This window comes from Sparus aurata, chromosome 19 (assembly GCF_900880675.1).
Source record: "Sparus aurata chromosome 19, fSpaAur1.1, whole genome shotgun sequence".
In the NCBI taxonomy this organism is placed as follows: Eukaryota; Metazoa; Chordata; class Actinopteri; order Spariformes; family Sparidae; genus Sparus; species Sparus aurata.
The window spans coordinates 8,093,893-8,121,651 of record NC_044205.1 but is presented as its reverse complement, the minus strand read 5'-3'; positions in this window follow the sequence as shown (position 1 = coordinate 8,121,651).

Below are 27,759 nucleotides of genomic sequence, written 5' to 3'. Positions count from 1 at the left end.
CAAAGTAATGATGTGGAGGTTGGCTGATTGATTGGTTTTGAAAGTTTGCTTTCAGCACTTTTGTAGGTTTACATCCAGTCTCTTGCTAACAGCTGAGTTTAACATTTAATAACACCCTCCATCTTTTGTTAATGTTAACAGTGCTTACATAGTTGCTGCAAAATAGAAATGATACACTCTCCTCGCATGAAATGTAATTGTTGAATATTCATCTCGGAACGTTTGCATCATTCAGCCATTCAGCCACAAAGGCACTGATGAGGTCCAGCACTGATGAAAGGCCTGAGGGCCCTCTACAGGACAGCGCCTCAAGATCATCTCCTGCAGGTGCTGTGCTGTGTTGGTGGAACATACAGTATTACCAATCTAACTTACAATGCATCACACCTTCAGGGGTCTGGGGTCCAGGGGCAGTTACCCAATTATCCTGGTTGGTACTCCAGCCCCCTCAGAGTCTGGCTACACTTGGCATTAACATGGATCTTGGGTGATCTCATCGCAAGTGGACAGCTCGCGGTCTGTCAGTTCACAACTGGAGTGATAATGTGTCCCTGCTTGCATCATCAGTTGCCACGTGTGATCGTATTTCACGCCCTCGCTCTTTAAGCAAATAAACACTAACATGCCTGAGACAAACACATATAAAAAGGTTTTAGACAAAGTGCTGTGCTAAGACAGCGTGGTCGCGTTCGGCCCAGATCAGCGTTGATGGTGGTCTGAGCAATGCATTCACTCCAGAACCTGAAACTGTCAGATCACCGGATTCCCCAAGATACATGTTGAAGGAACAGTTGACCCACACTTAAGAAATTCAGTAATTATCTGCTCACCCTATGCCAGTGGATAGTCAGGTGACAAAACTTTTCTGGAGCTTCACAGCAAAACAGCGTTGCAGCATTCTCCTTAACAACTTAAGGCACTGGAGACTTCTTTTAAAACGTGGAAAAAAAGAAAAAAAATTGAAATAAAATAAAATGGCTCCATGCAGCTTGTGGGCCATAATCCAGAAGCCCTGAGATCCTGAACTGATTTTGAAAATGTGTCATTTAGACCCTTTTAATGTGAAACTCTTCACTGTAGCTGCTAAGCTCAAAGCGTTAGCATGCAATCCGTTTGAAGTGGGTGCACAAGCTGGACCACATGTCGAGGGTGTAAAAAACAATCTTTTCAAACCATGTAACCATTTTATGTTATGTTATGTTATGTTATGTTTTATCAGTATTCATTTTTGGTGAACTTATCCTTTAATGCCACGAATAAACAGCCTCCAAGAGGCCAGCCCAAACCAGCCCTTCTCACTGTGTGGACAGTGTGTCCATACATAAAGTATATTCAAAAATATGAATATTGCAGAAAGATTCAATATGACATCGGTAAAAATAAAATAAATACAGGTAAAATTATGCTACAATGCTAAAGCATAAGGTCCTCTGAAGTCAGTCCACCCATCTCTGGCAACTACTTTACAGTAACTTAAGGTTTGAAATTGATGAAAAATAGTACATATCATAGATCATATCATTTTCTTATCATTGTTGGGACTGTCAAGCTGCCAGGACCTTCAGCAGTCACATCCCTTTGTATCTAACAGTAATTATGGTAATTGCTCTTTCTCTCTGTCACCACCTGACATTGCAATGGTAACCAGTGCCTGAGCCTGGCACTACAGTGAGTGAGCTGTGCCGAGAGCCCATTTGACTCTCAGAAAAGAAAGGGATTATGGCCCATAATTGACAGAGGGCAACAGGATTTGGTGGGATTTATTGCCATCTGAGCACACCCTCACTCTGATAGCCCACACTGCCTGACTGGCTCTCCAATCCATTGGCCATCCAACAACATCATCCTTTCCAGAGTGCTGAGACCCTAATATCGGCCATCATGGCCCCATGTTCGACAGAATGCTTTTAATTCTTTGCACATTGGATTCTCAAATAAATGGAAGGATTAGGTGATTAAATACACAAGTGAGAATGAAGTCTGTAATTATTCACGAGGAGGAAGAATTGGAAGGCAGCGAGACATTGGCTTGAGTGTTGTGGGTCAAACTGAAAACAGCAGGGCATTTTAAGAAGCTGCTGGACTGAGCAAGTGGCTGTCTAAGTGGAGAAATTAGTGGCCTTTTGTGCCCGGCAATTACGCACTTCAGCACGCACACGGACACACGTTTTCCCCCCCATTTCAACACACAGACACACGCAAACACACATGAAGACAAATATTGTGCAGACGCAGGTGCAGAACGAGTCGAGGGCCACGGTGCATTCGGGGGCACTCGGCGTCACCGGGCCTACTCTGGGATCCTGAAGTGTCCGGGAGAGCAATCCAGGAGCCAGGAGGGGGTTGACAAGCCAGATTGACCTTGTCTGCACTAACAGGTCGAGTAGAATAAATGACAGAAAGGTGAACATCAGTCTTTAGGGCCATGGCAGATTTAGGAGTGATGATTTCCAGCCACCCTCCTCCAAGTCCACAGTGTGCTTCGAGAGGCCCGGCTTTTTCTCTGTTCACGGGCCCACAATCCGTTAGATTCTCATTCGGCAGAGTCAGAGCTTTCTTGGCTGCGCTCTCACCTGCAGGATCGTACATCAGATCCAGCTCATTTATCTTCCTAAGGCATGGACCCTGGGGGAATGAGGTGGACGGACCACGGGAACGCTTTAAATGGGAGAAATGGAGGATGGGAGAAGTTGCAACGTGAAAGCAGAAGTTTTAATGAGCAAGACCTTTTTTTTTTGACTATCATTACATCAACGTGGCTGTGTGTAGCCTGTGAGTGGTCGAGCAAGAGAAGGAGAGATAGCTAAGGTGAGTGTGTTCGGAGCAGACAGGTGTTAGTGACCGGTGCAGATTATTGACCATACCCCCATTCTGTGTTTGAGAAAAAACTAGGATGAGCCCATCACTGTACTGCAGCGAAACATTCTCTTGCGGCCCAAAACACATTTTCCCCGTAGACCGGCATCATAAAAGAGATGTCTGTAAAACTGTTGACAGGACATCGAGAACTGCAGACGAGGTCGTTGCGGACTCTTTCTGTTATGCATTCTTAACCTTGGAGGTTTTATATTTGTGCAACTTTCACTGAGCTGAAAAAAGCAATTTAAAAATCTTTGACATCATCCCAATGCAATGTCTATGGGCTGATCGGGGAACACATGGGCAGGGCCAGTGGTAATATTCAATGCACCAGGAAGTAAATGGAAGTCAGAGAATGTGTTTAGTGAGTAGGCGCTGGGCGAACAATACACCTCGGTTTGAATGGGCGCCAACTTTCCATCTGGCATCTGGTTCTTCTATATAAATCTACGGGAAGAACACTGACCGTTACACAGGAAGAGACACTAACTGGAGGGGGGCTTTAAGTCTCAAGGATTGGTGTTAGTCATATATGTGTAGCCCCTAACCTCTGTGAAGAAATAAGCGAACAGTACAAAATATAAAGAGAAGCTACATCTTAACTGTCCTTTGTTCAAAGCATCAATACGAGGCTGATGAAGAGAGTCAGACCGGAAATACATTTACATTTCTGGGGAATTTAGCAGAAGCTTTTGTCCAAAGCGACTTACAGTAATTCATACATACATTCATACGCTGATGATGGTGGCTGCCATGCAAGCTGCCGACCCAGCAGCACATCAGGAGCAGTTTTGGGTTCAGTATCTTGCCCAAGGACGCTTCGACATGTCGACCAGGGGAACCGAACCAGCGACCCTCCCATGACAAGATGCTGGCACTGCCACTGAGCCACAGCTGCCGCTAAACTAACTAAAGAGTTAAACAGTAAAACCAAAATAAAACTGAAAAGAGCTAAAAATGTCCCGCAGAGCTCCTCCAATCTCCTCTGATTGTCACAATGAGCAACACACAACTCATTGTTAGTCAAAAAATAAATATGGCAGTTTAATTTCAATGCAAAGCTTTTTTAGCGTGGACTCATACCTGTGCAGTGTTCAACGTGTTAACATAAGGATTGTTACAGACAAATAACTAGTTGAGACATCCCATGAAATTTACACAGAACATCTCTAACAAGATTGGCTATAACAGCGAAACGGCTTTATTTATCAAATTCACCGCCTTTTTCATCTGAATGCAGCTCGACCTTTTTTTAAATCGGTTCATAGGTGTTCAACCGTGAACTGGGGTGTTGAGGACAAAGCCGGTGAATGCAAAGAGGGACAAGAGTTCCACATGCAGATGATATAAAGCAACCTATATCCCTCATGCTCATGAAGCTGACAGACAGCGGCAAGCCCTTTATCGCTCTTTGGAAACTCAGCCCTTTAATAAACTCAGTGAATTTGCATTACAGAGACACAATTAGGCCCAGTCCAAGAGTGGATAGAGATGTATTATCCATCAGCCTGTGGGGGAGCCGGTTGTGGTAACGACATAAAAATATAACAGTAATTACAAATGAAGGCAACAGCACGGAAATGAATCAATCAAGCTGTCCTTGTTTTAAGACGCAGTGGCGTTTGTTCGATGTGTCGGCTGTTAGGGAGAACGGGACTCCTGCAGGACCCATCCGTCAGCTCAGACAGCTCCAAACCTGTGATGATGGTAAACAAAGCATCGCACGGTGTCAGGTGTACTGAGAGACGCGGTAAAATACAAACTGATAAGACTCTGAGAGAGCGTAACATCCAGGGGAGAAGCTGCGCATAAATGCAGCAGTTTTTAACAGTCGACTAATGTGTTTAAATCACAAATGGAGCTACAGCAGAGTGCCTCGTCCCCGCTGACTGTGACACCGCAGAGGCTCTGTTCCTGTCCAAATTCAATTCTCGCTCTAATTTTAAGTGCACTCAAGGAAAAGCAAACACACACACACACAGCAGCATGATGAAAGAATAAGCAATGTGAACTAAACACAGGGAAGGTCCAAAGCTCTCTCCGAAGCCAGAATTTAACAAACCAGCCCCGGTCCCCCACCCAGAGCCCCCCCTCTGTACAGGCTCTCATTTTATTGCGATACAGCAAAACATTTTCTTCTAGGACAAATGTCCTCAACTGATGTCACTTGAATAGGACAAAAAAATCAGTTGGTGTGGGGTTGTAAGAAATAATGTTATCAGCCGTTTGTAGCCTACTCCAGGCTACGTTAGCTGCTACAAGTACTCTCTTGAGTCTCTGAATTAACTAATGGAGCTTGAGCTACATCATAGGTAAAGTAGGCACCGTGTTTTTACGAGGAGGAAGAATGGTCTCTGGTTCTGAGTCTGATAGTGTTGTGCAGGGTTTCGCCCAGAAAAGTCGTGAGGCCTGGTGGCAGGTATCTTGTGACGGGCTGGCAGGTCGGTGACATTGCCCGGTGCAAGCCACCGGCCTAATGTCTTTTGATGGCGGCACAGTAAGGGCTTAAACAACAGATGTTGCTGGTGAGCTTTCCAAACAATACATCTTCAAACTGAGCTGGTAGTTTAAAAACCTTGTAAAAATGAGGCTTAGTGCTGCAGTCCATTGTGCTCAGACCTCAAAAAAAAAAGAAAAAAAGATTGACATGGAAAATTCCAATGGAACAGTTATCCAAGACAGAAACTGGGGAAAGATCCATAAAGCCCGACATCAGCACACAATGTCACAGCAGTATGGCAGCACACACAGTGAACGGTTACCTTTTCATCAGCTTCTTACTTCATGGTTCTGTTGTGAAACGTGCTGCAACACGACGTGACACTCCTCGCGTCTCTTTTCACGTGTGCTAGTCTATCAAATCAGCTGCCGTTGCTTGGTAAGTTCACAGACTCGCCATACAACCATCAGTTTGCCGTGGGCGTCCAGGTTTTCCCGAGCAGATGCCCTGGGATACATTTGGATTGAAACATGGACTTCTGAGTTGCAGTGGATTGCAGCATATCTCCCAATTCGATACTGTCCAGATACTTGAATAACAATTTAATTCAGAATTGAATCTCGAATAAATTAATAGAAAAAGGGGCACTTTTATCAGTCCAGATCTGGTGTGTTACTGCTGGAGTATCTGAGCGAGGCGAAGGGAGTTCACTGCATACTTCATGTTCACCTCGCCAAGGTTATAAAGTTGTTAAATCCCAACATGCTTTCATCCATTTTTTGTTAGAGAACATTTTCCTATTTTGCCTAAGAAACAGAGGGATCCACTGAACAGCATCACAAATCGTTTTCATATATATTGATTATCATCGTTCCAATAATAATATAATATTTTGTTGATTGGAATCAGTTTAAATTATTTCTATTTTTAAATGTGCACTCTGCTGTACGGCTCTTCTCTACAGGAAGGAGACCCCAGCTGTCAGATAAAGCTGAATGGTTGATTAAATTGCTGGGTGCAGTGATGTCGCTTCCTGCCATCGATGGGGTGGGGTGGGGGTGGGGGTGGGGGGGGGGGGCATTAAGGCATTAACGGCACCTTTGATTCATGATTATCAATAATGATATGTCTTTATTTATTACATTCTGACAAAGGACAGTAGGAAAATTGCAGGTGGAAATAATCAAATGAATCATGGCTGAGTTCCATTTAGCTGTTTCAGTTTCAGGGTTCTTTTATTGTGCATGCTGGCTCTCACGAGTCCTTTTTTTTTTTTTTTACTGCCCATATCTAAACACAGTGTGCAACTGTCAGTCATTTGGATGAAACCAAACCCAAACAACCAGAAGAAGCAGGTCAAGTTTTTGAGAATGTATTCCTTAATAAATAACAACACAGGATGTTTTCTGAACTTCACCTTTGATTGTGAATTAATGACTACTGATTCAAATAGTTTGGATATGGATTCAAGTTCTCAGGGATCCAAGCTTACCGTGCTTTTCGGTGTCTCTGACCACCCTCCTTAGCGGATGGAGTTCATTTATAATAGAGCAAAATCCACTGAGGAATTCTGTGGCGATACACCATGAAATGCTCTGTGAGTTGGCAGACTCCACCCACTGAGGTAGCCCCTGAGGCAGAGTTGAAAGCATCAACCCAATCGGCAAAATAAACGTTCACATTGTACATTTCTGCAAACCACTTTAACTTTAGATTTCTTCAGGTTCAAATTTCAATTGTATGTAAACCAAAGCTGTGTTAATGGTCTGGTTAGGTTTAACTACCTGGTTAGTTAAAAAACCCACTTAGGTCGATGTTGACGGCTGTAATAATTAAAGTAGTTGCTATGGCAGAAAAGAAAAGTCATCATCTCCAGTCCAGGGAGGAGGATGGGCTGGAGGGTTGGATTAAACCATCTCAGGACTTTCATCCGGGAGATCGCTGTTCATGTCCTGTGTGAAACCAACGCTCACCAAAACTTGCGTCAACTCGGTTGCTTCACGTACGTAACGTAACTTAAGTTAGAGTAAAAGAGGTATTTTAATCCAAACCACAATGTTTTCTGCCTGAACCTAACCAAAGTGCGACCGTTGTTGCGGGACCAGTTTGCCTGTTGCCAGCACGTCATGTTGCTGTGGAGATGATGATATATGTTGTTTGTGGAGTCACTTGCCATTGAAATATTCAGTCATCGGGTATAGGATGTGTTGGATTGAGGCGGCAATATCTTTGCTAAATCAAATATAAAAAGAGTACACAAACTTCAAGTCATATAACTCACTAAACAAAGGATATTTTTCTCATAATTTTGCTCTCTTGGGGGTCCTAAGAAGCTCAGCAGCTTACTTTCCTTGGGCATCATGCTGCTTTCAAAACTATACTCTATAATATTTTGACCAAAGTATTTAAAATGCTACACAGAATGGTCAGATCTCTATCACAAAATTGAATTTTGCCAATGACTCTTCGAGATGGAATAAGTTTTGAAAGCGGCAAACCTGCAGTCGGTACAAAGTGGGCATTTCCTTAGGCAGCAGAAAAACACTGAAGCTTTGAAACCGCCATTCTGTCGTCCTGTGTTTGCAGCTTGAAACATTTTTTTTTTTTCTTTTTTTTCTGCTGAGAATGTGCTTACCGTACCGGCTCTCTCATTTGCCTTTACAGTCCGCATTGATATATTTTTCTCACACTGTGCTCACTTTGCATTCTCCTTTCTATACGCCATGCCATTAAGCCTACGTTAGATAGTGCCGTAAAATGCTTCCACGCTTTAATCCCGGAGAAAAAAGGAGCCGGGATATAAAAGGCATTTCATGAAGGTACTTACTGCAGCAATCTGTGACTGGCTGCGCCTGCCGGTGCCATTATTAAATTGTAAGGCTATTCACTCTTCCATGCATGGCTTCATCAGCAAGGTTTGGGATATCTGGGCAGAGGTCAAAGTCAGTGTGAAAAAAAAGGGAAAATGTATATGTTGTCCTATCTGGAAAGCGACCCGAGTTGAGAGATAAAAACCGTACCACCCTGAGAACCTGAGATACCAGCTGCAAAATGGCTCTCCGTGTGCTCTTTTGTATCACTCCAAGACGGTTTCAGTGTCTTTGCAAATACATCTGAACCGGTCCTCCAACACTTGTCTGACCCAATTTAAATGACGTGTGGAGAAGAGCGAGCGAGGCGTTTTGGGGGGTGCATTTAAATGTGGGAGATGACAACATGTTCGCCCCCGCATGTATAGGCTATGTGGCTCCGCTCGCTCACTTTCTCGCCGCGGTGCCCTCCCTCTCTTCCTACTCGCTCCTCTCTTCTTCACACTCTCTTGTTTGTTCGCTTTTCTTCCCTCTCTCTCCCTCTCTCTCCTGCTCGCTCACTCGCTCTCTTTTCCTCTGGTTGTTACATTAGCATAATGCAGCCTTTGCCTGCCAGTGAAGGGGAGCGTATCCGGCCCACACTTCCCTCAGTCGTAGCTTGCCAGCCGCGGCTGTATATACTGTCGAGGCTCACAGAGATGGCAGCAACCCTCTTTTTTCTCCTCACATATGGAAACGCCGTTGACAGGATTATAATTAATGGAAAACCGGGGGGGACCCACGGTGAACTCGCAACAAGTTAACTTCGCGAAAAAGCCGCATTTGGAAAAAAAAAAAAAAACAAATCCCACACAGTCCGGTTGAATGCTTGGTGAAAAGTGCCCGTGACACAAAAATGCCTCATTTGCATCGACTCCAGGAGTGTGTTAGCTCACATGTCATGATACCAAGACAGACTGCGAGGCATGAAAAACAAGAAAGCCCTCACAGTCTGTCAGCTTGAAATTAGCAGAGTTTATCTCAGTCAAGTGCAGTTCTGCGATACTGAGCATGACAGATTTCACATTTCAGCTTGGAAAACCATTATGTACTTCAAATATCTAAGCCCCGAGTAGTTATTTCAAAAAGAAAAACACCAGCATAGAGATCATGAATATGGATAGCTCCCAGCTGATTAAGACAAAGATACATATTTGATTTTTAGCTCATGGTATACTCAAACTCTGACTACAACACAATAGCACCACATAGTAATGGCTTTACAAAGAAAATAATGAGTGGTGTGTGGGACTCGCTGAGATTGTTTGACAGTAAAGCTCTCACTATGGTTCACTACGCGACACTCAATCATGATCACGCTGGCTTTCACTTAATTGGACCACCATGAACTACTGCCAGAACTCAGGCGGTAAGGGTGGGCGATCAGGCACGAGGTTGCGTACTGTCCCCGGCCCCCCTGCACACTGGTGCCAGAATAAAGGGCCCAACAAGAGGACTTGACTCCCAACTTTCAGGTGTTTTCGCTAATAAAGTGGTGTCATCTAAACCATGGATTATGTAATGCTATCAATTTACAGGCTCCCGTGTGACAGGCTCAAACCCGCCCAGCTTTAAAGGAACAGTTCACCCAAAATTTAAAAGTCGGTCATCATCGCTCCCCGTCGTGTGGATAGAAAGTCAGGTAAAATTTGGTAGCGCACCGAACCTTTCCGGAGCTTCACAGTAAAACAGCGTCGCAGCCTTCTCCTAAACAGCTGAAGTAGCTGGGGACTTGTTTTAAAACGGAAAAAAACAACCCGAAAAAAACATCAAATGGCTCCATACAGCTGGTGGAATGAACCTGTCTGCGGTGGGTGCACGAGCTCACCTGCGCATCGAGGCTGTAAAAAATGTCTTTTCAAATCAATCCCCACTTCTTTTTTCACGTTTTTTTCAAGTGCAGTTTACATGTATTAATGTTATTATATATCACCACCCATATGTGAGCAGATTGTAAAGTGACATGAAAAATGACATCTTCCTCCCTCCTCTGTTGTCCGTGGACAACGTGTTGAAGTTGTCGAATGCTGCAGGACCGTGGATTTCTTTGTGAAGGACTCGGGTCAGATTTTCCAAAGGATGTGACTGTATGTACGTTCTCCAGTGTCTCAGTGCCTCTCTCCACTCCACTACGCTAACAGAGCAACAGCAGCTAACATTACTTTAGAAATGGAGCCCGCTAACACGAACTAAAGACCGACTTCCAGAACAAATCATAAATCCCACCGAGCTCCTGTGACACTGTTTAACTGCGAAGCCTAAGAGAAGTTGGGTGGACTGTGAAACTTCACCTGACTTTCCATCAGCACTGGGGGAGGAGATGATGACTGGACTGTAATTGTAAAGTTTTCCGCTTCAATGTGACATTGTTAAGTAAGCGGTTGCACAACTTAAAAGATATAGAATCATGAAACCATCAGCGTTAACACTGGCTCCCTAAAAACCTCGCCGTCACCATGCAATTTTTTCCTCCACTGGGCATGTGGTCACCGGGGAAAAGGAAGGTTAACCGGTGGACCGTTTCTTCTATCGAGTAAATGACTGAAAAAACGTGTGTTGTTATTTACGGCTCCTAGGGGAACGGGAGCGACCCCTGGTTCTAACGATCCTTTCCTTTTAAACAGTCCATTGTGCGTCTGACAACGATGAGAGGAGCGCAATGCTAAATCCGCGGAGTCCTCTTTCAAGTCCGCTGATGACACAGTCGTAATAAGTTGGATCAGCTACAAAGATGAGAGGGGCCCAATCCGGAGGAGGTGGGGGACCTGTCACTGCGGTGCAAGGCCATCAACCACTTACTGCACGTCAGTGAGACCAGGGGCTGGCTGTGGATTTTTAAAAAGGAAGTCCACAACGCTGTTAATCGGGACACTTGTGGAGAAAAGGGAGGGAGGCACAACTCAAATCCTTCTGCTCTGATTATTTCTACTCGTTGCACTCTCAGACATTTATCTGATCCTCATTCAAATGTAGATGCTGTTTGTTTATGTGACAAATAAAACGTCTGCATCTGTTTTGCGGTTACGCAAGAGCCAATCAGAACAGTTGGTCTGGAACAATTCATTTATTATTTCTATGATTGTAATTTGTACCACAGGGCCACTGATGCGTCTCTATCTGCCTTTGTGTGCTGCTTATAATTCATACAATTGAAACAGGCACTTTTATCGCGTGTTGCAATACGTAGCGCGGATTCCCACAATACAAATCATGTTTTTTCATCTGAACAATGCTTCCATTCGCAGATGATGTAAAGAGGCGTGAAAGTGAAAGTGTGTACAAAGTGGTCGGTCACAGCAGCAGCGCGCTAACATGTTTAAAGGGGCAGAAGGGGTTTCTTTGCGTCTCCGAGGCTGTTTAATCAATGGAGCATATATTCCAGAGAGAAGGGCATTTTTCTGCCTGGCTAAGGTGGAAATGGCCTGAGAATTAACATGTTTTAAAGTCCTGAGAGGGACCTTAGCCGTGAGGTCAGTTTGGCTAACTAGATTATCATGCTTGGCTTGAGTAACAGCTGAGCAGTAATATTGTTGTGACACCCTGCATAAAAGATCTGACCACAATTTCACACAAGTCAAGGTGACAGTCCACGGCGAGCTCAGACAGGCACTTTCAAGGAGCCTGTGAATACATGTGAATACATGTGAATACATGTAAAAGCATGCAGAGGGCAGCAGGTATATTTGGACGCATAATAAATGAATAAATACAAATTTATTACGGACATGTGTTAACAAAACAAACATATTAATTACTTCAGCAAATAAGCATGATAAAATGAAAAGCATGGTACAAAGTGTATTCCATAAGCACACACCGGCATGGCTGAAAAGGAGCTCAGGAATGAATCATAGTCAATTTACTTCCATTCCTGACCCTGTGTACCTTTGTGCGCTCCCATCTAGCTATACACAATTCAATATACTAGATGTACAATTAATCAATACATATTATGTATACATGTATTTACATACACACCCACATATACATAAGTGCTGAACGCACGTACATATACGTACCTACCTACATCTGCACACATCTATGTACATACATGCACTCACACATACATATAATATGATATACAGACATTGACCAAATGTCTATATCTTTTTATAAAAGCTATTACCGCAGATTCATATTTCTTATCATATGAATATGTTCTACACACACACACATGCATACATCTATGAAAACACATAACAATTTTGAAAGCCCTCCCTCGTCCCTGAACCCTTTGAAAATCATCTCCTTGTTCCTTTTTTTTTTAACTGGATCATGCATGGACATTGCTTCAGCTTATTATGGCCCCCTACCCTTAAAAAGTAAAGTAATTGAATATGACCTGGTAGTAGTTTGTTTCTTGCTTTATACATTATTTGTGCAGTTTGATGTTCAACCAGGTCAATGAACTTTAACGCACCAGAATTTAGAAACAATAAGCTGGTGTGATAATAATGTCCTCCTTTCTGAAGACCAGTGACTAGTAGGCAATGTGCAGTGATTTGTGATCCATACGTGCTTTGCCTTACACAGGACTGAGATGCTTCATGGCAGCTTAGATTGTACATGTTTCATGTGAGGTTTCCAGCAGATTTAATCACACCTAGAAATGTATTTCAATATTCACACCATCAATCTCAACCTTTGCTTGATTATTTTATTTACAGTTACCAAACAACGTGATCTGCTGAAATTGAATGATAATTGATTAATGTCAAACCGCCAAACATATTTGTGTCATCCGCAAAATAAACACAAACTTTAATAATGTTGATGATTTACATGTTATTCATGCAGAGATACCATCTCAGCCAGTTCAAACAGCCCCTCTGATACTATTCTCATGTCAATGTCATTACAGGCAGTAGTTTTGTTATTACATTTATGGACAATATCTATATTAAGAAACATTGAGTTAGGTTTATTTTCGATGAAATCACCATTTTTCTCTTCAGATGACACAGAATCTCAGGTCTACAACCCTTTCCAATAACATTTTAATATAATCCATATCCATTTAATATTGTTTTCATAATTATCTAATAGATTGCTATAATATTCATTCCGACTAATTCTCATAAGTGAACTTATTTTTATATTGTTTGTATTTATTTTCTCCCTCTTTGGTTCTATGTTCTATGGATTCTATATAGTATATGTCTCTTTCTGCAGGCGTGTTGTAATCCCTTAGTGATCCACAGACTGTCTGAATATTTTAGTTTTTGAACTGATTTACTTTATTGGATCATTTTAATCATACAGCATCGTCCACATTTTGTCCACATACACAGCCACAAGTCCTCCAGTCTTGCTCTCCCTGTTGATGTAATTCAGTTCATAACCACCTAATTCAAGTTTCTGATATTCTAATATGTTACATGGTTGTGCGTACGTATTCCTTAATATTGTGGAAATTTGCATACAGGCTTCAACTGTTAAAAAAAGAATAATTGATAGTTTCTTATCTGTCTTAATGGTCTTGTTGAACTGTTCATCTGTAGCAGTAGCAGCAGCTACAGCTACAGCAGTCAGTATGTAACAGCAACAGTCATCGCTGATGTCAAGCAAGAAGTTATTTTCCCGGCCCACATTTTATTCCACGTCCTGTGATTGTGCTCGATGTTTTCAGTTCCAGGTCATTGCTATAACGCAGCAATCTTCAGTGTTATATGTATATCATCTCCAGTTGTAGATTGATTATTTCCTTAAGAGTGTGTCATGTTTGTGTATTGTGTATTTAATCACTTGTGTTTTCCAGTTACCTTACAGTCCACTTTGATCCTCAATGGAATTTGTCCAGCAGGACAAAGCAGGCACTACTGTCAGGATCATGTTTTTTTTATTTTTCGAGTGCGTTCAATACCACCCAGTGTGTCCAATACCACCCAGTCTGCACTAGGATGCAGGCAGACCCATCAACAACCTTCTGGATTATAGGACTATCGGACAGACAGACCACAGTACGTGTGTCTGAGCAGGAGCACCCCAGGGTTCCTCTTCACACTGTACACCTCAGATTTTTAACACAACTCTGAGTCCTGTCACCTACAGAAATTCTCAGATGCCTCTGCAGATGTAGGGTGTCATTGGTGGAGAGGAAAAGGAGTGCAGAGGACTGGTGGACTGCTTTGTTTCATGGAGTGGAGAAAAACCATGGTTGTGGACTTTAGGAAGACCAGGACTACCCTGTGCTGTGTTTCCATTCTGGGAGAAGAGGTGGAAGTGGTGGAGAGACACAAATACAGTTATTTCAAGTCTTACTGTTACTTTAGACAGCTAGCTAGTTGGCTACCAAGACATCAGCAAACTACAGTAGTACCGATTGTTGGTTTAATGTATTAAGGCTCTTTTCTTTGAAGAGAAAAGAATGGTTCTCGGTTTGAAGGGTGCCTCTGAAACGTGTGTCAGCCAGCTGAAGTAGATAAATGGCAACTGCCGACTGCAATAAAGTTTAAAATGAAATTATTTCACTCCATATTTCATTTTCCCTGTCTACACAGATATGTAAAGATATGTTGATTGTACATGCACATATAGGGGCAGCTTCCGAAAACAAAAAAAGTATAAACGATAGATTCCTCCCTTTTGGATATTCACACAAGTGATTCACAGAGCAAATCTAAGGAGAGAAAACAGTCAATTTAATTTCAGTTAGACTTAATGAGTTTTTCATTTTACTCAACTGCGGCATGTGGTCAGTATATGACTGCAAACAAATACTTGACTATTACAGCACAGCAGCCCCCGAGGTGTCGTCCTGATGAACCTGCTTGGCACACAATTGCAAATGCCACCTAAAGGTTGGGGAGCTGAATTATCTCCAGAAGTTTATACTCCCAAACGGAGCAATCTGTGACCTCTATATTTTAATGGCAGTCTGGCTTACTGCGGGCAAAAACATATTGCTTTTCCCTCTAATGTGAAATGTTCATCGCTGCCGTGCATTGTGCCCTTTATCATCAGATAAAAGCAGAATCATTAGGTTGTGCAACATGTTCTGTGATCACAGGGCCTTGTAATGAATTCTGGAAAGGAAGAAGGACTCAAAAGTAATGTCAAGCTTTTGCCTTAAAGGCACACCAACTGGGAACCAGTGAGCTTAGCTAATTGAACTTGGGCTTTGTTCTGCATGGTGCCCACTGAAAAACAAGCTTCTTGAGTCGAAAATAGTTACTGAAGTTGACTGGGGGAGGGAGCAGCAGAGAGTTTGGCCAAACTTGCTCCATTCAAAAGCTGCGTTGTTAGTGGTGCCCTGAGAAGACCGGGGAGGCACTGACATCAATGTCAGCTTTAAGTGCAGCTCATTTAGGATTGAGCTGTGGCTGCATCTCCAGTGGCACCACAAAGACTACGGACCAACTGCAAAGCCGAACAAAAAAATAATTGTCATTCCTGCACTTGCAAAAAGCATTCACAGAACTCCCACAAAACAGCAACAGTGCTTGATAGTGGCCGTGATGATTTAGAAACACGGCAATATTTGATTCATCCCCGAGCCTTGGAAAACACTCCCTGTTTACCATGTGTTTTCTGTGATGAATTCTTCTTCCTCAATAATCCCCAGTTGAGAATCACCAATTAGCCAAGCTTAGTTTGGCAGTGCTCTTGCTTGTGTACAGAGTGTACAGTGCCAGGGAGGCAAAACTTTGACAGAAAAAGACAACATGTTATTTACTCTGTCGACAGACCCAGAATTCTCACTACACATAGAACACACAGAGAGCAGCAGGCTTCGTCTGGCTGACAGCTGGGCTCCACAACCCCGTTTCTCTTTCCCTTCCAAAACTTTCCAGGAGCGAATTTACCATTTGGCATGATGAATAGTGTGCCGTATAAAGTGAAAATTCAGTGTGAACTTGGGAAAATGACCGGCACTACAAAGGCAAAACCTAGCCCCGAATCTAGCTGCAACGTTCATCACGTGGCAGAATATGAAATCCATAAACAGGTCATAGTACTTCCAAAGTCTTAACCGTAACATTTAAATTTGAAGAGAAATTAGGACATCTCCAGCTGTGTTTATTTCAAAGAAAGCAGGTATCTGAAGGGAACATTTGATCTTCTCCCAACTCTAACCGAGTGATTTTAGTGCTTAAACTAACCAGAGCATAAGCACAGTGTTGACACAAGATCAGGATTTAAAATGTGTCTTCTTGTTGCCTTCATGCTTTAAATGCATACATTATCAATGCAATCCATAAACATTTCCTGACCTGTGTTGCCTGACTCAAAACCATACCCATGGCATTCATTGCATTGTGTTTGATATAAAATGATTGCTTTTGTGTTCAGTAATTGCAGTTTTCGTCCTCGATGGAAGCACAATGATGTTTAACCTTGGTATGGCACAACATAACCGATACTCAAGTTCACAATTACATTGTGTGCTGAGAACACAATATAGCTGATTTGAAGTCATTACCTCTCGGGTCAGATTCATTTTCCTTGTCCATTGTTCTGACCTGTATTTATCCGTTTTTCTGTTTTTTGTTTTTTTTTTGTTTTTTTTCCATGCTCCCTCACTCTGCCTTGCAGGAACTTAGAAACCAATGTTTCCCTCTTGCAGTTAATTGGCTGTTTCTTGCTTCTTTCCAAAGCTGCCCTACAAACACTCCCTTCTTTACATGCTCCATCACACTTCTTTTCAGTGCCATGAACAAAGAAGAATGACTCACAGCAGTGATACAAAATGCTGAACACAAGTTGGGTCTTCAATAATAAGTAACAAGCTGGAGTTTTTTTTTTTTTTCCCTGAGCATAAGAAACATAGATTTTCAGAGGTCAGAATCAGGACTTTTGCAAACTTCAAAGTCTTCAGTGAATAGATTGTACTGTCACATAGTGAAGAAACCTCCCTTGGTGGAGCGATTGTACCTTTGAACTCAATGCTTCATAAAAATGGCTCTGTGAAATAGTAAAAGACCTAGGTCAGACTTCTCATTGTCTCTGTTTGAAGCTCGGACTGAGACCTATCTCCTGCAAAGTATGACAAATTGCTTCTGCTTCGGCAAGATGAGCAAACACAGCGCACTGGCTCTGTGATTAAATATGGGTTTCTGGTATCCTCTGTCTGAGCAAATATGGACATGTCCCTATCCATGTCCTCTATTAATATCAAAAATATACTGCAGTCAGAATGGGAAAATGATAAAGTAAAACTATGGTGTTCAGTGGACACACCTAGTTATTTAGAAGTTAATTTATTGAAAGCTTTGCCTTTTCTCATGAAATACCTGTGCTGGCACAGATGGAGGGTAAAAGCATTGCTAAAAGGCAGATGAAAGCAAACTCATTCATTGCAGTGCAGCTTTCACTTCAGTTGTTACCAACCTTCATTATATATAGTTGATGGGCACAATGCACATTCATTAATTTTACTTTGCAGGGACAAAAAAAAAGTACCACAAAAGCATTTGTGGTTAATAAGATCCTTTTAAAAACAATACATGCATACAGATGACGCCTCTTGAAACTTCCTGTTCTTCCGTGACAGGGCCCTAACCCATCTGTGACGGGTCCGTGTTTGGACCTTGAAGAGTGTGTGAATGTAGTGAACGTGCGGCCGAATCGTAATGCCACGAAGCACCATGTGTGGAAATAAGTTCCAGTGGTTTATCTGTCCACAAGGTGGAGAAGTGATGATGGAGGCTAAAGCATTACTTCAGTGTGAAATCAGCTGTTCTTACTGTGTCCTAGGCAAACAGTATTTGATGTGTGTGAGAGAGTATGATTCCTACACAGAGCATATTTAATGATTGTTAGGCTACCATACCATGAGGTCATTGATATTTTGCTTCAGCTTTTTGTTTTTCAACAGTTCTGCATAAATGTGAAAGTAATGTAATTTAACCGGAAGGGAAAAAAACCCTAAGAAATATGTGTGCAGCAGTCGTCTGCTTCTGCTTAGCTAGCTCTTGGCCTCTCTTGTCGGGGACACGGGTCAGGCTCGGGCCCTGGGCCCATGCATGGTCTCTGTACCTGGGTCACATGCTCTACCAACTGAACTACTGGGGTGCTTTAGGGAGTGACCTTTTAATCAGAAGAGAAAGATTTTCAGTGACTGATTTTATATGCTTAAACAAACAACATAAACACACAGTCTTCATTTTCATGACTGAATAAACAAATGGTCCATTTCAGAATAATATACTTAAAGTATATTCTCAAATTATAACTATTGATGCATTAATGTGTTCATAGCTTTAGGGCTACAGCAGGTAAAGGATGAACTACTTGTAATAACTGTATACACTGCTGGGTGGCTTAACCTATAATAATGTAACCTGGCTACAACTTTAGATTATTGATATAATACACAGTAACCAGTAGGACTAAAGCTCATTAAACTAGATAGTTGGATAAATGTGTAATAATTGCCACTGAGATGTAATGGGGTAGAGAAATATGGTTTAGGTTTGAAGGGTATATATTTTTTGTGAGGGAAGGGCTATCTAATGGTATCACACTGTGATTGAATGAATAGACGCGTTTACAGTGGAATCTAGACACATCCCCAGGAGGAGGGGGTTTTTCCTAGCGGCTTAGAATTGACTGGGAACCAAATGGTAGTCGGATGGGGGGGAAATATAGGTGGCTGTATAAAGAAGATGCCCTGTGAGATTGCACTATGGCATAGTGGTGATTTTAGTTAAACCAATAACGTGTAGCTTTCTGGTGAAATATTGATGATTTTCCAGTCTAGTTACCAGGTATTCAAATCCTGATACTTGGGGTTGGCATAGGAGCATAGTCATCATCCCATACCGTCAGTATTTGATAACCTGGGGATGAGACTCATCAATCCAAAATTCACTCCTAAACTCCTAAATGCAAGTAACAAAAAGACCATTGACCAGTCATAACGTTTAAGCATGCCAACATTCGCCGTACAGTACAGGCTGATGGGAATGTCATTGGTTTTGCAGGTTTTAATTCATGAATATAAATGAATACATAAAAGCATTACACAAACACTGATCATCTGACGTGATGACGACGCTAGCTAAATAGTCTGGCGATGATACTTCACTAAATAAATGGAAAATTTGATCTTCTGGTGAAGCTTGAGGAAAAATCAGGGGATCACCAAAACAATTACAGTCGATCTTCTAGGGAACTCTAATATTGGTCTGTGTAGAAAATTTCAAGACCAAGATGTTTCACTATTAACCACAAATTTCAACTGGAAATCACCAGGAAATGTCAGAAGTCAGTAGGAGTCATCTTTTGGGGACTGTGAATGTCTGGTTTCTAAGAAGATCCTTAGGAGTCCATTATGTTTTAGGTATTAAATAATTGGACCAAAGTAATGGACCGAACAACCAACCTCCCGACCAACAGACTGACAGACTGACATTTCTATCCTTAGATCCTTGAAGTAAAATGACTCAAAACGCTATATCATAATGCAACTCAGTCGCATTTTTGATTGGAATCATTCTGATTAGTTTACGCTGGTGTTTCTTTACACTCCGTGCAGAACACAGACTGTCTAGTAAATGTATAGTCTCCCTACCCAAACTGAGATAACCCCTAATGAGTTTCAAAAGCTCCCTCCAGAGCCACAAAAAACCTCCAAAACATAAAACTGTTCTTTTTGTGTCGCAGTATTCACAACAAGCAAAGTCAATTTTATGTGTGAAGAGGCCAAATTGAGAACTTATCAAGATATAAAATTGGTTGGAATCATAAAACGAAAAAGAAAAAAGAAAGGTAAGAAAGTAACAAAAGTTTCTGTGATCTCACGCTTCGGTGAGCTGGGAGTTTGAGTGTTCTACAACAACCAATTGTATTAAAATTCTGTCTCGGTTCGTTTTATTTCAGTTGACTCAAGTCTGTAGTATTTGTATTTGCACAAAACCAAGCAGTCACTTATTTGCTTTGACAGCAAGGATTCTGCAGTATTTGCCTTGGGAGGACACATGGAAAAAACAACAAAGCAATTGAACAGATGAGAAGTAAAACTTTAGAGAGGCAATTACATGAATGACGTGAAAGTTAGTCACCTTCCTAATGTGTGATCAAATCCCTGTTCAATTCAAAGAGAAGAAGAAACAAATGTAACGAATGCAAAGAAAACCTTGTGTCAGAGACTCTCTGTCAAAGACTTTTTCTACAATGTGTGCAGAATTTCTGCGATGAAAGAGAAAGGTTGTCATCTCCACACAGATACATGTTGGACCACAACAAGGCATACATCAGTGCTATGTTTAAGCTACTGACTGCATATGTACATGTCTTATGTTATATGATGGTTAATTGGCTGGATTTTAGATGTGATGTTTTTAAGATACGCACTGTGCGTTCGGACACCTGATCCAGATCTAACCACAAAGTCAGTGAAAAGAGATAAGATTTCTTCAGTGCATAGATTTTATCCTTGAAAGTCAGACAGGTGTTTGAGAGCTACTAATGGGGGAAAAAAATTCAATAAGCTAGAGAAAGTCTTAGTTTATCATACCATTCCAGTGTTGTTTTATTTAACAGCTCAAATATCTGTGATATATTATGTACAGAAATGGCTGCCTGCTGACGGCTTAAATCAAACAAGACCCACAGCACAACTCACTTTGAGAGGAAAATCATGAAGATCCTCTTTGGACAGAGAGCAGTGGGACTTGATACATCTCAATTATGGCGCCTGCTTTAATGGACAACATGTGTGTACGTGTACGAGTGCGTGGTGTCAACATGCATAACAATCTGCCACGATCTCCTAATGGGCAACCTACTTTGGATTCTGTGGATGAGTCATTGGACTCATAATCAACATTACAGGGACAAGGTTAATTTATTTATCATTCTGCAACACGGGATGTGTAATGTTGTGATCCCTTTATGCTAGTCACAAAACAAAGATTATATAAATGTATGAATAAATAATAAGACATAAAAATTAACCATTGTAAGGTGGTGTGCAGAGGATGAATTGAGAAGACTCCGCCTGAGGAACAACTTCCAGGAAGGAACAACTTCTGTATCACCTGAAAGATGTTTTTCAAAGGACTTGGGGTGATGGGACCCCCCATCCTGGAGGTGAGTTCCAGGGGTGGTTCTAGGGGGGGCGCCAACAGGGGCCAGTGCCCCCGTAACTCTGAGTTTGCACCCCCCTGTGGCCCCCTGACAGGGAGTCTGCAACTTTTTAGTTACAGGGAAGGGGACAGTTTCCTGTTACGCGGTATGAGAATGTCTTTAGTACAAAGCCAGGTTTGTTATCAGGCCCTGCAGCTTCACTTATATTAACTCTAAGCAGAATTTTTGCAGTTTCTTAAAATCCTGGTGTGGATACTGACGTCAGAGAACATCTGCTCCTCTCGTCTTGATAAAAGCGAGCATGATGTGTTAAGCTCATCTGGCAATGGCGCTCCTGCTTTAGTAACCTGTGATGTTCTGAATCTTTTGCCACATATCGTAACATACGTTATTGGTGTTGAGGTCCCTCTCCAGTCCCTGCTGATGTTTCCGCCTTTCCTTCTTAATACCAGCTTTCAGTCTTGCGCCGGCGATGTGGTATCTCTCCTTATCACGTGACCGTACTCTCCTGTACTTTGTGATAATCATATTGTGAAATCATTTTTCTAACTCCTTGATTATTGTGGTTCTCCTGGTTGGCAGCTTCGCTTGAGCACCAAGCAACATTGAGTCCCCACAGTCTTTTGTTGAATCAGCTCAGTACACAGTCCACCCACTGAGTGATCCTCTTTTTCCTTTTCCTGTGACCAGAGATTAATGAAATAATAGTTTGTGCTTCAGTAACAAATAAGAAATTCAAACAAACATTTTAAAAATTCTGCAAACCCCGTCACCATGGTACATGTAAACTATATCAGACCTGCCTGCGGAGGGGGTATTAGAAAAGATATTACCTTCAAGTGATAGACGTTCAGTATAAGTGCTGGCATCAGCACTGAACCTAAACACAAAAGATTCAACATAGATTTTTTAAAAGGGTTATCCATAGTGCACTGGTGGATGGCTGTTTGAAACACCCCCATTTCAAAGTTGGATACAATTATTCTTAATTTAGTCTCAGGATCAAAGTCCTCCATTATTCTTAGCAACACTTCTTCTCTACTTCGTGCAAATCTTATGATTCTTCTGCTTCTCTGTGCATAATGAGTTCAGGGGATTTGCATCAGAGTTAAGTCTGACTTTTCACCTCTGGACCAGAATGAAAAATTATAGAGTGTGCTGAAAAGGTACACTACTGCAAGTGTGTGTGTGTGTGTGTGTGTGTGAAAGAGAGAGAGAGAGAGCGAGAGAGAGTTAAAGCTTATGTGCCACTTCTAGAGTGTTTTGATGTCTGTTCAAGCAGTTGCCTGTCAATATGCCAGCTACTATAATCCTTTAAAAAGATTAGGATTAATGGCCCTTGGGCCTCACTGAATGCTCCACTTGGAAAGATGAATACTTATCAATGAGTATACATTAAAATAATCAGTTACTGTTTGTTTTGTGCTCATTTTTGAGAGCAGGGGTCACAATTAGACTCGGCCATGGGCCAGGGTTTTTTTTTTTTTTTCTTACAGTACTGTTCTCTTGGGAGCCAGCTGGTGCAAGGGAACCACAGGATTTAGTTTTTTCGTTTGTGTGTTATCTTCTTTTGAATTTGGTAATAAACTGATTGACAATAATCTCTGGCATAGCAGTCAAGATTCATTGAATGTTCTGTTCTGTGAAATATCATTATCACTTTCATCAAATCATTGGTTATTCTGTTTAGCGAGGCTGCAGTTAAGGGCCCTCTGATGTGAGCTTCATCATGCCGGTCAGTTATGAGGGAGGCTTGCACTTTAAGCTTCAAGCCACACTTGTGGTGTGCTGAGGACGGTGCTGTTGTCTGTTGGCCTCTGTCCAACACTGGGATCCAGAGTAGATCATCTTCACTACTACTGCATGCAATGAAGCCTTCCTTATACATACGGAGAGCAGATCATAACAGGAGGCTGTGGCAAGGCAGCGGCTGATCACCAGAAACGGCTGTCCAGTAACAAAGAGAAAAAGGATTTATGTCTAGCTGGAGGCCATAGAAGTCCCTTAAGTTAGCTGAATACAATGAGCCAGACTTCCTCTGGAAAAGCGAAGCTGCGTGAAGCAAAGGCCCAAAGCTGACACTATTACTTCAGATCTGCGGCTACGAGATGAACCAGCTATGCTGCACGAGGAGCGGCAGATATAAAACTAATAATACACATTACGGTAGGGCAGCACAGAAAAGCGGTAACCTTACAACCACTGGGAGAACCAACTGTGAAGAGGCACATCATCCGAACCAAACCAACCCTGCCGAGCGCCTGAAATAACACTGAACAGCACAGGCCTGCAACCAAGGCACCGGCCAGTGATCAGTTGCAGCAGGTGACAAGTGGTGTAGTGGAGGAGAGGAAACAACCTTAGATACCGAATGCTAGCTTTAGAGGTTTGAATGGAGATATATGTGGCCACCTAGAGGCAGTGTGACTAGCTTTTAACACAACACTATCATATTATTATTCTAGTGGATAAAACAAAAGAGTGCCATTGTCATGCCATTTGAGTTGCGCTTGTGTTCAATATTCCACCAGGCCAGTTCTTCGCGTGGCTCTGTTTTGGTCTCCACCAACTCTTAAAACCAAAAATATGTGGTCAGCTGATTAGCTCCTAAATGCTGCACCGTGTTCACCAGTTAGTCTTTAACTGTTTTGCAGTTTGATATTAGGCAGGTAAAGTACAGAGGATTTAACAGAGCTTTCTCAATTAAATCAGGCTGAACCGAACAGTGTAAGTTGCAGGCCGCAAAAAAAAAAAAAAAAAAACATGGAGCTGAAAGAAGGATTTTAATTGAAGGTCTATTTTTTCTGCCCCACCTCAAAACATGTACGTTTTCATCCCCCTAACTTTCCATCTGCATGACCTTTCAAGACAGGTACAGCGCCATAGCTGTACACTTTAAATCTAATTTCATTGTATTTTGCTGCAATACTACCGCAAGAATCAGTCCTCGGCAGGAAGGAGAGTCCTGGGTTTTCTCCTGACATCAAACATAATTCAAATACAATTCGAGACCACCACCAGCACTTGAATTAATGATCACACTTGTCACAGCTGGTGACTTCAAATGGAGTCAGAAGTTCACAGCTTCAGAAATGTTTGAATCCAATGCCCACTGTTTGTGTGAGATGATATCAGCGATTCAGCCCCTGCCCCAGTCGGTGGGCCTTATACAAAAGGGCAAGTGAGGTAAATGTAACATGTAACACTGGTTCCAACATCCTGTGAGACCAAATTTTGTTTCATATTATTTTTATTTTTTTCGGGTTTTCTTTTCCGCTTTTGCCGCTTTTTATCCCCCTGACGGGTTGCGGGGCTTACTGGGGCCAAATCCAGTTTTTACTCATGGGCGAAGGCCATATTTTTGTATTTAACGCATTACTTTAGAGCACATTTCGCAACAGTTGGTGCTTTAAGTGCACTTGAGTAATGTGATTTCCCACCCTTTTGGCCAAGAATCTGGTTACAGAGGTGTTTGCTCTTTCAGGTTCACTAAAATAAGAGTTACCCAGCTGACAGAAGAACCCTAACGAGTGTGTGCGTGGGAGAGATCCAATGACAGGGACGTGATTGTTGTGGAAAGAAAGGAAAGATCATTACTTGTGGCGGTGCATGGCTCCATGCAGAGTAATTCAATCCAAGGTCAGACTTGAACTGAACAACTTTGTATTGATTTTCTCTGTAGTTTTTAAACTTAACTCTGATATTTTTAGTTTCGTCTGATGTCGGAAATGTTCTGTTATCTGTTATTATTGCAAATTGCAAAGATTTTATGGAAGTCGCTCCACCAACTGCGAAAAATTACCTCTGGAAGGTCTTCGGTGTGTGTCATCTGACGCCACAAACTGCGGTGGATGGACGGCTTTTACATAGTCTAAATGCCCTTCATTAATTTAACTGACATTAAAGTACTCCATATCGCTGATTTTACAATCTGCTTACTACGGCCACAATATTATTAACACAGAGTATGTGTTTACTTGGTCTGCATTTGATTGCCTTTTAATTGCTGTCCAGGCAGTAATTGAAATGTAGCCACTGTGTTTCAGTTACTGGGGCAGCGACTGTAGGGTGCTCTCTTCTCGTCTACTGCAAGTTAAGCCTGACTACCAACCATGGGTGGCACCGCTCGGTCTGTCAGTCCCCCACACTGGTTCAGAGGCAATTTGGGCCAAGCCAGTGACCATAGTTCGAGACAGCATTCCAACATTTGGAACTGGTTTGGGCCTTGGGACATCTCCAGTGGTGTTTTGGGCAACCAAACCAGGTATTCTTTTTTAGCAAAAAACATAATTTTCCTGATGCTAGCAAAGTTTTTGTTATTAAGTAAAGCGAACCAGACCATAAGCACAAGCATTGTCACAAAATAAGATTAAAATGAACCCAAAGGAACGTGTTGAAAAGTTTTCAACATATCCGTGGTTTGCAGAAACACACATGGGCGATATAAAGTGATCAGAGAATTTGCCTGGAACTGTTTATAATGCAAAACTACCAGCAGGACTCCTTAATGGCTTTAGTATTAGTATGAGTGTGATTGTTTTTTGTTGAGCAGACCTCTTGCACTTTTCTGAATTAGAATCTTTATCAAGCTACATTTTGAGACGCCTGCTGAGTATTTGACAAATATCCATTAGCAGCCACCGTGGATTGGTATTATTATTATGTTTATTACTTATTTGGAAATTATAATGCAGCTGCCCACTAATTATCTCATATCTTTCCTCTTCCTCCTGGGAAAAAAAACTTTAAAACTCACTTTCCTGTTCGTGTCTTCTCTCAGTTCCTGCTTGTGGTCACACCGCGGTGACACCATTACCACGACAGGTGTACGTTTCTGATTAGCCGCCTGGATTAACGCGAAGCCGCGCTGGCTGGAATATCGTGTTTCCGGAAGGGCACTGGGTTTATGTTCATAGCCACCCTCCTTATACTGTACTGTTCAGGGCTTGAATGAGTCGTGGTGATGACTCAACCTCTTTTACCTGCAGGATGGTCCTCTGTGGCAGAAAATAATCCAGCATTGTGTAACAGATAATTTCTCCTGTACAAAGGGGCCGCACAAACCTGCATTTATCATGTGTGACATCACCCCGTTCTCTACACAATAGGCAAACTCACGGTATAATTAGCACGTCTGCTGCTCACTTACGCTGACCTGAAAGTAAAAAAGACCGCATTTGCTTTTTAATGGCGCGTGCTGTCTTTTGTCTTAGAATCAAGCAGCTGCTCTTCTGTCGCGAGTTTTACAGGGGCCTCTGGAAGGACCTCCATTTAGCTGTGATTGTCACTCCTCAAAAGATGTTTGCATTCATACACATCTTCTCTTTGAATTCCAGCCATTGCAAAGCTACTTGGAAATCTCTTTAGCCCTGTGTTGCCATGGCAATTCAGCTCCACTGAGCCAATGAAGGGTATATATATGTGTGTGAGTGTCTGCGCCAAAGCAAAAGGGACAAAAGCATGATTACCGAAATGACTGGAGAGATAATCTGCAAAATGTTGCCAGTTTTTTGTGTAACTTCCTGGCACCCTTCTCCCCTCACTTTGTAGACAGTTATTTGTGGGTATTTTACAGGTGACTCATAATGGCGGATTAATGGAGACCCTGAGACTGCTTACAGCCCCACAGCAGCGGGGAGGGTGCATTAATCTCTCGGCTTTAAAGCCTCTCGAGCTGGTAAGGCTCGGGAAGATGCAGGTTGGGATCAATGTCAGATGAGGAGGAGGAGGAGAAGGAGGAACTTCTGCACCGAACTCCATGTTAGGATGAGGGATTGCAAACCGCTCGCACGCTACCAATCGCGCAAATGCGGTTGTAAGATTATGTTTGTAAAACCTGTTCAAAAAGTAATTCAGGTCTTTGGAGCTATGGGCCAACTAGATCCAGTGAAATCTTCATAAAGGGGCTCTCCGGGGATTTATTGCACTTTCATAAGTTTGGAGTTCTTAAAGATTATAAAAACTAAAAGCAGCAGACTATGACGACCATCTGCGTCTTCCGGCCTTTTTTTGTTACATTCTTCTAATAAGACACTGGAGACTTTGTTTGTCGTTTTCCTGGGTTGTTGTTTTGGCGACACTTTATGTGAAGGGTCCTACGCAAGACCGACACGACCGCGTCGACACCATGACGCGGAATCGTCCTCTGAGGAACGACGGGGTTTGGTTGTGGCGACCAGCGAGAGAAGAAACTCTTCATTGGAAGACAACAACAGCGGCTCCTCAGTTTAGGGTAGCTACTGCTATGGCATCAGCTCCATATGACCTGGGGGTATTCGCTGAAAGAAGAGCATAACATGACAATAGTGGATTTCTTGCTCCTTTCTGCTGACTTTGGCAAGAGTTCGATTAACCATTTACATTTTGGGCATTTAGCAGATGCTTTTGTCCTAAGTAACTTAAATCATACACACACATCCATACAGTGATGGCGGTGGCTGGGTGCCGACTAGCACATCAGGAGCAGTTTGGGGTTTAGTATCTTGCCCAAGGACACTTGGTTCAGCCATGAGAGTGGCACAAACCTGCAAATTTTACTTGTTAATGTCGCTACACAAAGAATCTATAGGCGTACAGATG